The following is a 10,542-nucleotide window of genomic DNA, read 5'->3' as shown; positions in this document are numbered from 1 at the left end:
CACGGGGGCCTTGATCTTGGATCCTTCCCTAACATCCACCACCTGGTCTCTCTTTATCTCTACAGACAAGCTTCTTCAGACATCAGTCTACCCTGACCTTCTCCCCTTGCCCATGTTGCTCATTGAGGCTTCAACCCGCTGCCACGTGTCTTCTACACTATTGCTCCTTTACACTGCCCTTGCCAAGGGTATCCATGGCCCACCTCCTGGCTGTTCAGCACGCACTTATCCGCCCTTAGTTTACTCTACACCACTCTGTGGTGTTCAATACTACTGACTCCTGTCTGCTCCCAGAAACCTCCTCTTCTGTTAGTTTTCAGAACCATATCTCTTCTATTTTCTGAGCCATCCTCATGGAATCCCTTTTCTCTAACCACACTCTTGTACAGTGTCCCTGGAAACAGACTGGGGGGTAGAGAGTTACCTGCAGAAGGTTTGTTGGGGAGGACCCTTGGGAAATACACCTGTAAGGAAGAGAGAAGACAGGCGTGGGTAGAGGGAAAAGCTGACCCACAAGGATGCTGTAGCTAAGCCTAAGGGGAGCTCTAGAGCAGGAATAACCCTTCAGAGTTGTCCCAAATTGAAGCCAGGGGGCTGGGCCTTTGTATCCAGGCATCAGCCAGTCATTGGCGACAGGCCACCATCTGGGAGGGTTGTGATGTTTGGCAAGGCGCTTCCCTGTGGCTGAGAGGGATTCCCATTGAGGGCCATTCGCTGCTATGCAGACCTCACACTCTGCACATCAAAACTGAACTCACTACCTCCGCTCCAACACTCTTGCAAACCTACTTCTTAAGTCCCCATCTTTTTTAATGGCACCAGCACCCATGCAGCTGGATTTCTAGAGCCAGACATGTTCTTCTCTTTCCCCTCATGTCCCACTTCCAAATAGTCACCATGGCCTGTAAATGTTACCTCCTTAATATCTCTTGCATCCTTCCCTTCCCTCAGTTTCTGCTGCTAACACTTAGGTTCAGACCCTCATTCCTCACTCCCATTTCTCTCAGTGGGGCCTCTTCTTCCAGTCATGACATCCTGCAGTCTACACCTCTGTTTCGTACAAAGTTTAAAATCCTTTAACTGCCTTCTCACTGCTGCGAGGTCAAGTCTAAACTCCTTAGGATGTCACAAAAGTCCTTTCCTGATCTGCCTTTCCTGTTGTCTCCCTCCCTTTCTGAATTCCCCTTGAGTACTTATTCCTAGCTAACTGACCCTCAAGAGTCTGATGTACAGAGGCAACTCCTGAGAGTTTAGGAAGGCAACCCACACACTAGATCATGTTATATTTGGAAGTGATTGCTTCTCAGTCAGAAACAAAGCCTTTGGCCCAGAACAGTGATAAGCAAGGCATTTCATTAAATGGCAGTATTAATCCCAGGGGGTCACGTGACCTTTGGAGCTGCCCAGCCTTAGCAAGCCTGCTATCTGCGCTAATCTGAGACCACATGTTGCCTCTAAATCCTTATTGAGCATGACGTATGCACCCAGCTGTTAACACTGATACACTCTCAATGCCAAGATCAGGCACGATTCCCTGGGCACTTATACAGCCCTGCTTGCTAATCCAGGCTGCCCGCTGGGATAGGCAAGAGAGAGGCAAGGTCACCCCCAAGTTGATGAGGGGCAGTGGGGACTCTTGCCACCATGTGCCTGGTGGCGATATGCTGTGTCTTGTTTATTTCTCCACATCAGGCCAGATAACATCAAGCAGAATATAAGTTCTCTTCATTGGTCTTATGCGACAGGAAAGCGTTCATTGCACATTTCTGGTCTTAATCGTGGCCAGAGAAGGAAAGAAGTGGGCAAGAGAGATAACTTCTGGTGAAAACAGAGCCCCTCTCTGAGAAGTGCATATGCCAAGCTCTGCTTCAAGTGTAGCAAGCTCGCCTTTTGATCTCTGGCAGGGACCCCAACACCACCAGGGAGGCCCCCCACCCCCAGCAGTTGAACTCAGCCTCCAGCCCCTTGGGTGGTGAGGGATGTTTTTGCTTTGGTGTCAGCAGGACCTGACTGCAGTATTTTGGAACCACGGCTGGCTGCCTCCTCGTCTCCCCCGCCACCCGTCCCCTAGCTCAGGTTTCAAGCCTGTCCCTTCCGAGCTGCCCTCTTGCGTCGGCTCTCTTCTTGCACTCCTGAATGTTACCCTAGAGGGGGCTGCAGCACCGCAGGCTTCCTCCCCGCCGCCACCATTTGCTGTTGTTGGCTGCAAGTCCCTTGCCCGGCGCCAGCTCCTCGGCAGCCAGCAAGGACCCTGCGCTCGGCTTACGCAGACAAGCCGGAGCAGAGAGAGTCTGGATACGCTGGGCAGCCCCTCTCTCCGAGCCCCGCCCCCGCCTTTGCATTCTGAATACGATCTGTTCATTTCATCAAATGTACATTTCACCAAATGTGCGAGGTCCCCAGCTCCCCGGCGGACACAGCCGCCAGGGCTCCCTTCCAGAACCATTGTAGTCCTTCCCCCATCTATACACACTGCCCTGCTGTGCGTGATGAGGGGGTGTCAGGTCTTTTTCTTCCTTATTCTTTTTAAATAATTCAATATTGGTAATCTGCAAAGTTCCTTCTGGAAGCTCCCTGTGCATTGCATTCTAGAAGCATATTAAGAAACATTAGAGTCTTCTTGCCTAGGTCATGACCCACCGCCCTGCCGGGGACTTGTATATCCAGCATTGGCAAGTCCCATGTCCCTTAGACAACAGGGTCACCCCTGGTGCCTTTGGCTTCATTTTCCTTTACTGATGTGTTCCAGCAATGCAGTAAAGACTACATAACTTCCTAACAACTGGATTTGCTCATTGTTATTCCTTACTGAAGAGATTGTTTTTAGAAATATATGGCAGATATAAGGAAATGAGAAACACCATCATAGTAACCATTTTTTTTAAAAAATTGAATACTCACATTGTACTTTGTTTGCAACTGTATCCTGAGTCCCCTGGCTCCCAGACGCTTCATCACGTCTCATTGAATGAATGCCAGGCAGTGTGCTAAGCACATTACATTACCATCACATTTCATCTTCATGCAGTCCTGTCATTTGATAGATAATTAAATGGAGATGTAGAGGGTGATCTGTGTCCCCTAGGTCGTATAATAAGAAAGTCCCTTTGACCCCCGGTGTGGTTTGAGCATAGGCTCTTATTTCACTACACGGCTTCATACAATTCAGTAAGTTGCTATTTGTATTCAATTTTTAATTTTCCCCCAAATCCTCAGATATCTTCTCTATAGCATTGGCCAGCTAACCACTGCAGATCCTGCTTAGAATTTTCTTATTATATTCTTATGTAGCCCATTATACTTGGCGTTATGCTTTTACATATCCAAGCAGTTCTACTACTGTGTGGTAGGCCTTTCTGAAAAGCCTTGCATCCTGGGAAATATGCACTAAAACTAGTAGGATTTATAAGAAAATTAGATCAGGGCAGGCCATTAAACACTCGTGGAACACTGGGAGCAGAACGCCCACAAAAGCAATAACCTGTAAAAGCACTAGCACCGGTTAAAGGGTGTATTAGATTCCTAGCAAATACCGCTAGAAATATAGGACTTTACCACTCAAACAAAAAGTAAAAGTCGCTTAATAGAAGGGGAGAACTGCTGAGTAAATGGAGGAAAAAACAAAACGCACCAAGATGGGAGAACCAGCCACAAACACTTGCCAGCAGAGCACGTGGCTGATAGCTGAGAAGAAGAAGAGGGAGTGCGAGGCACAGGGCACAGCACCACAGTCCTCCCCAGCTGGCCCAGGGCGGTGTGCACCCGTGTCCTGCAAGGGGTGGAGGAATCGTGTATCAGCCAGCAAACCTCCTTATGATTCTGACATCGTTCCTTCACCAGTTGCATATAAACCATTCTGCAGTGGTGGAACAGCAGACTCTTCCTCCCCCTAGGAGGGTAAATTATTAGAGGGGCAAAGAACATGTCTTCTTCCTTCCACCTTCCCACTGCTGCTCTACACTTTCCACATTCCCAGCGCCTGGCACTTACTACATTTGCAAAACATGAGTTTGCATTTCCCTCTCTCATCAAAGAACGTACAGATGTACATGTTACTCTTCTTTTTAAAATTATAAAGCAGTATATACATAGTTGACTATATATCATTTATATAACTGTCTCTGATAAATAATCAAGTCCTTGCTTCAGCAAGTCTACAAGTGTTAGCAGTAGTATGTTTTTCCTAAATTCACTTTAGCTTTGTATTTTGTGTATAGTACTACTTAACAAAAATGTGCAAACCATGACAGAATGTATCCTATATGATCTCTAAAGATTACTTAGTGTTAGAAAAGGAGACAGTTTGATTTCTGAATCAATATCCATCCATCCACTCATGCACCTATCCATTCACTCAACAAACACCTATTCTGGGCCAAACACCATGCTGAGAATTAGGATACAGTGATCAGTCTAACAGAGTTAATTCATGAAACATATTTTAGGTTAAAATTTTGGATGAATAAAAATGACACTTTAGTCAATAATAGACTGTTTCAAATGTATATCTCTTCAATTCAAAGTCAAATATTTCTTATTTTATAAGTAGGCTTTCTTAAAAATTGTCACAAATTTAATATTTTGCATATCATCTGGAAGAGATGATCATAGTTTGAAGATTTTTCCAGTGAAAAGTTTTTTTTCCAACAATCATTATTGAGAAGTGAAAGCAGGAGAGGGGAAAATCAAAAGAAATTTTGTTTCACTTTAATTTACCAGATACCAGGAACTTCTTGACTTCAAAATTTATTTCATTGAGCTCTTAATATTTTTGCATGTAGCATAATTTCTCCTCAAAGGCTATTCAAAGACCCAAATTAGCAACTTACCCAAGATGAGCAATAATTTATCATGGGCAATCGGAAGAGGAAATGTCGGAATGTTATTCAGCCATAAAAAGGGATGTAACATATTGATTATGCTACAACATGGATGAACCCTGAGAACATTATGCTAAGTGAAAGAAGCCAGACATAAAAGGCAACGTATTGTATGATTCAATTTATATTTAATGTCTAGAATAAGCAAGTCCAAGGAGACAAAAAGTAGATTAATCAGTGTCAGGGGCTGGGGGTAGGGAGGAATGGGGACTGACTGCTCATGGATATGGGGTTTCTTTTGGGGTGATGGAAATGTTCTGGAATTAGGTGGTGGTGATGGTTGCACAACTTTGTGAGCGTAGTCAAAACGACTGAATTGCATACTTTAAAAGAGTGGATTTTGTAGTATGTGAATTATGTCTCGATTTTTAAAAAGAAAAGAAAATGCTGACTCCATTCATTCTTCTAATAGCTGATGTGTTCTGTGGGGAAACCCAGACTAGAGAGAGATTCGTGTGGGCTGGCAAATATTAGATCTTAGTCACAAGGCTGCTCTACAGGATTTCAGAGCCAGCGTTTTCCTTCTGCTGGAGATAGAAGATCTGGGAAATTCACCATGGACTTGCAGGGAAAGAAAAGAATTGACTACAGAAAATACAAACAAGCTAAAGCCTCATGTGTAATGTCAGAAGATGAAGAATGGCATGATGCCTCTTCAAAGACCTGCTAAGTTTGTAAAAGGAATCCATTTTTTTCTATAATAGGAGATGTTAAGAAGACCAAAAAAACCTTTAGATATGTGTGTCCCAAGAGGCTTAGAAAGTAATGATCTCAGCCTGGGAGGGATAACATTTGAAATGCAGTTTCTCCAAATGGTTGAACATAAAGTTTTGAGCTATGTTGCCTGGAACAAAAGGTCCTCAGTTCAATTTTTAACTAAGTTTTTGGTGCTGCACAAGTATACAAATATTTAAAAGGCAAAAAATATAATAAATTTTGATGCCAAGCCAACCAAATCCAGTAAATGGCTACGTTGGAATGGCTGGACAATAATGGCTATTATGCTGATATACACACACCAATTGTAAATACAGTTTTGGCTATAGGAAAATAGCTGTGGGATTTTCATTGTGGCCTTGCATATTAAAAGTCGCCACTTCTTTAACACCCTTCATACCCAAGACTCAAAATATCCTCTGAAGACGTAAGCTAGAGCCTTATTCTAAAAGAACCATTATATCCAAGAGCTTGGTTTAAATTTTAAATGGAATGTTATACCTCAAAGTAGCCTAGGATGCATAATAAATGTGTATTTTTATCTACATAGCAGACCTTCAGCTTCAATCTTCCTGTAGTAATATGTCCTAAGTTTGAGGAAAATATGAGAGAGAGAAAACAAATAAAATATGCTATTCTCTGAAATTTTGCCAAGTGTTTATTAAAGGTTTAATTCATGTCTTCTATGCAGATTTTCAGAGGAAGTTATTGAAATTCAAAATTGGGAGACACTGCCTTTTCAAATGGCTCCAGACATTAGCAGCTCAGTTGGATGTATGTTTTGTGCCCTTCCCAAAAAGGAAAAATTCAAACAAATAAACCTGGGTCCTCAGTTTAGTTTTTTTCTTTAAAATTTATTAAATCCCCCAAATGCACTAGATATTTGTTTCTACAGTGCCAGAGGAGAAGCTTAACCACAGGAGTCCAAAACGGATTTAATAATTTACCTCCAGCTGCTGTGATAAGGAGGAGAACCTGACACTTTGTTCTTTTCCGTTTAAACTTTTTAATGAGATAGAGCTTCTGACAGGTGGCTTTGCCATCACATATTAACTTGGGAGTACAAGAGGGCGCCATCTAGTGGCCTGCCAGTCATTTGGTCTGTGCTGTACTCCAGGAGAGAGCCCGGCTAGGGAAAAGCAAATAGGAAATGAGTTTCTACTCAGCCTTCTGCTACCTGCCGCAAGTCAGCACAGTACCTGGTTTTACTGAACTGAACGGCAGTTCCGGCTCTCTCCGTGCCAGCCGCTCCCTAGTCAATGCTGGTGTTAAGCAGTGTCTTTACAAGCCTGAGCTTGCACTTTCAAACCTTGCAGTTGCCACTTCCATCTGCTTAAAATGAAGGCTTTGGGGGCCTGGATATACCTCTTTCCAAATGGCCAGCCATGCGGGGCTTTGAAAATCTGGCCTTTGATGTATTTTATAGGGATGAGGAAACATATATTAAATTCAGCTCTGATGTACATACTCAGCCATGTAACCGAGTCAATCCTAAAGTTGTAATTTCATCTTCATTTTTTTTTGGAGCTTAACTGTTCTAGCTTTCTTGTTGCTGATGACATCATAGGAAGTCACTGATGAGCTGACAACCTTTTATGATCTAGCTGAGGATCATTACTTTTGTCTTTCTCCTTCAGTGTATAATGAATACCAGGGCTGTGTAAACGTTAAAGAATTATCTGCAAAAGAAAACTGAACCTTCTTAAAAGTAGATTGAAAGGCAAAGCCAGTGAGATATTCTTTCCAGGGTTTTATCTTTTGCTCCTTAATCAGCCATGGAGGTTATAAGTATAGAACTCGTTCAAAGTTGGAAGGTGGAGGGGAGGGAATGTTTGTAAGCAGATGAAGGCTGGCGATTATGGGAGAGAAAATGACTTCACAAACCAGCTTGGGGGTGAATCAAAGATCTGGTGAATTTGCACTTCTTTTTCAGCATAGATGTGTACTGATTTTTAGTTTCTCAATAAGGGTATGGGGAGCTCTGCTGTATGCTTGCGGCCCAAATCATGAATTCAGTGTGGATGCTTCACAGCTCCATATCATCAGAGGGAGGTAAGCTGGTATCCTAGAGGAAAAAAGCTACGACTTTCTCTTTATGTAGATTTTTTTAATATTGCCAGCAGCCATTTGAATAGATCGTTTATATATGCCACAAGCAGAAGTGGATCTAAAGTGTAAAGACCCCTTTTTCATTAATTGATTGTTGAGTAAAAACAAGTGGTTGTGAAAAGGAGGGAGGTCATTTTGTGTTTTAATGGCAGAGGTGTAGATTATTTTTAAATTTAGGTAAGATGAACAATTGTGTGGCCTCTACTATCGGAATGCTCTTGGTATTGATAAGGGGGTGTGTCCAGAAGCCACTTTACTTGGAGGATAAAATGGACAACAGAAAGCTTGCAAGGATTTACCATGGTATCAAGAATACAGGAGAATGGCTTCATGGTTTTAGAGAATTCCTAGAATCTTCATGTTGTTAGTTTATGCAGTTAATGGGGAAGGAAAATTGAGAACCTACTAAGGATCAGGAACTGATGGCATGTGCTGAGTGCTTTGCACATGCCATTTCATTTAATCCTCACCTTGATCTTTTGAGCTAACAGGTAATATTTCCCTTTTACGGACGAAAAAGTAGGAGTTCAGAGAGACCAATGAACTTTCCCAAGTTCATGTAGCTGCTCAGTGGTGGAGATGGGATTTGAACTCAGGTCTTTCTGATTCCAAAATCTATGCTCCTCCAACATTGGCTTACCTGAGAACAAAAGAAAAAAATGCATATTAAGTATATGTAAAATTCTACCAGTCTTCACTATTTTGATTTTTAGCTTTGAAGGATAAAAAAGTAAGCTTTGAGGACTAGCCTTCAGATTCCCGGTTTTTCACCTGTGTGTACCTTTTCTCTGTTGAAAGAATATTCACTCCTCGAAAGCAGGGTTCTGTCTTTTGCTTTACTTTATTTATTTTTATTTTTTCTAATTTTTTAATTTTTTTAATTTTTATTTATTTATTTTTTTAATCAGTTATACATATACATATGTTCCCATATCCCCTCCCTTTTGCGTCTCCCTCCCACCCTCCCTATCCCACCCCTCCAGGCGGTTACAAAGCACCGAGCTGATCTCCCTGTGCTATGCGGCTGCTTCCCACTAGCTATCTACCTTACGTTTGGTAGTGTATATATGTCCATGCCACTCTTTCACTTTGTCACAGCTTACCCTTCCCCCTCCCCATATCCTCAAGTCCATTCTCTAGTAGGTCTGTGTCTTTATTCCTGTCTTACCCCTATGTTCTTCATGACATTTTTTTTTCTTAAATTCCATATATATGTGTCAGCATACAGTATTTGTCTTTCTCTTTCTGACTTACTTCACTCTGTATGACAGACTCTAGGTCCATCCACCTCATTACAAATAGCTCAATTTCATTTCTTTTTATGGCTGAGTAATATTCCATTGTATATATGTGCCACATCTTCTTTACCCATTCATCCGATGATGGACACTTAGGTTGTTTCCATCTGCGGGCTATTGTAAATAGGGCTGCTATGAACATTTTGGTACATGTCTCTTTTTGAATTATGGTTTTCTCAGGGTATATGCCCAGTAGTGGGATTGCTGGGTCATATGGTAGTTCTATTTGTAGTTTTTTAAGGAACCTCCATACCGTTCTCCATAGTGGCTGTACCAATTCACATTCCCACCAGCAGTGCAAGAGTGTTCCCTTTTTTCCACACCCTCTCCAGCATTTATTGTTTCTAGATTTTTTGATGATGGCCATTCTGACTGGTGTGAGATGATATCTCATTGTAGTTTTGATTTGCATTTCTCTAATGAGTAAAGATGTTGAGCATCCTTTCATGTGTTTGTTGGCAGTCTGTATATCTTCTGTGGAGAAATGTCTATTTAGGTCTTCTGCCCATTTTTGGATTGGGTTGTTTGTTTTTTTGCTATTGAGCTGCATGAGCTGCTTATAAATTTTGGAGATTAATCCTTTGTCTGTTGCTTCATTTGCAAATATTTTCTCCCATTCTGAGGGTTGTCTTTTGGTCTTGTTTTTGCTTTACTTTAAATAACTGGAAAAAAGGAGAACAGCTGCAGGTGGTAATGGTAGTGCGAGTGAAGTGAGAGCCAAAGGATGGTACTCAGTGATGAGGGTAGGCAACCATCCTTAAAATTTTCATCCAAATGCAAAAATGCTATATTTAATGTCTTGCCTTCTACCAAGTAAAATAAAAAGTCTGTGAATTTTACCAAGGGACTAATAACATCAGCAACCACTAACACTGAGCTCTTTCTTTGTGCCAGATACTTCTCTACATCCTTTACATGTCTTATTTAATTTTCTCACAGTAATCCAGTAGGGTAGGTACTATGATTAGCTCCATTTTATTGGTGAGAAAACTGAAATTCAGAGAGTTCAGGTAACTTGCCTAAGATTAAATAGAATATTCTGGTTCCAGGATCCAAACCCAGCCATTTATATTTCAAAGTCCAATTCATAAACACTGTGCTATTCTTCAGTCAAATAAATGTGTATACTCATTGTCCTTGGTGGGAAAGGGTCCTTCTCAAGTTTGAAGTTCCTATGGGATTGTTCTGGCAGTGATAACCAGTTTCTCTTCACTGGCTCAGTTCAGTCGTCCCTAAAAGTAAAAACTTTGGTTCCAAAGCTCACCAATCTGTCACTACTATTAAGCATCAAATATATGTTTAATCCTTAGGAGAAAAAAATTAAGATCATGGATAATAAATGCTTTGACCATGATTCAATATACAAAAATGAATTGAATGTCGAACCCTCAAAGTTCATCTAAATTCCTAAATATAAAAATGATGTCCTTGTGCTTTCCCTTTAATCACAGTACCTATATGTAAAATAGCTCTTCAACATTCCGTTATTTACGAAATAGGCAGTCAATAGTAATCTTTGGTATTTGTTTTATTCTAAG

At 41.5% G+C, this 10,542-nt stretch overlaps 1 long non-coding RNA gene across 1 annotated transcript in view; it reads right to left on the bottom strand.

Moving 5' to 3' along the window:
• Positions 1-422: 422 nt before the first annotated feature.
• The window catches only part of LOC308619480, a 38,003-nt gene continuing 27,883 nt past the window's right edge, over positions 423-10,542 (bottom strand). The window contains exons 3-5 of the long non-coding RNA XR_014016191.1: positions 8,177-8,346; positions 2,902-3,030; positions 423-464 (exon numbers count right to left, since the gene is read on the bottom strand). This is a non-coding gene — a long non-coding RNA (uncharacterized lncRNA). The remainder of the gene's footprint in view (positions 465-2,901; positions 3,031-8,176; positions 8,347-10,542) is intronic.

The sequence above is a fragment of the Mesoplodon bidens genome (genome assembly GCF_964165515.1).
Source record: "Mesoplodon bidens genome assembly, chromosome: 6".
NCBI lineage: Eukaryota > Metazoa > Chordata > Mammalia > Artiodactyla > Ziphiidae > Mesoplodon > Mesoplodon bidens.
This window is presented reverse-complemented; position numbering and strand designations above follow the sequence as displayed.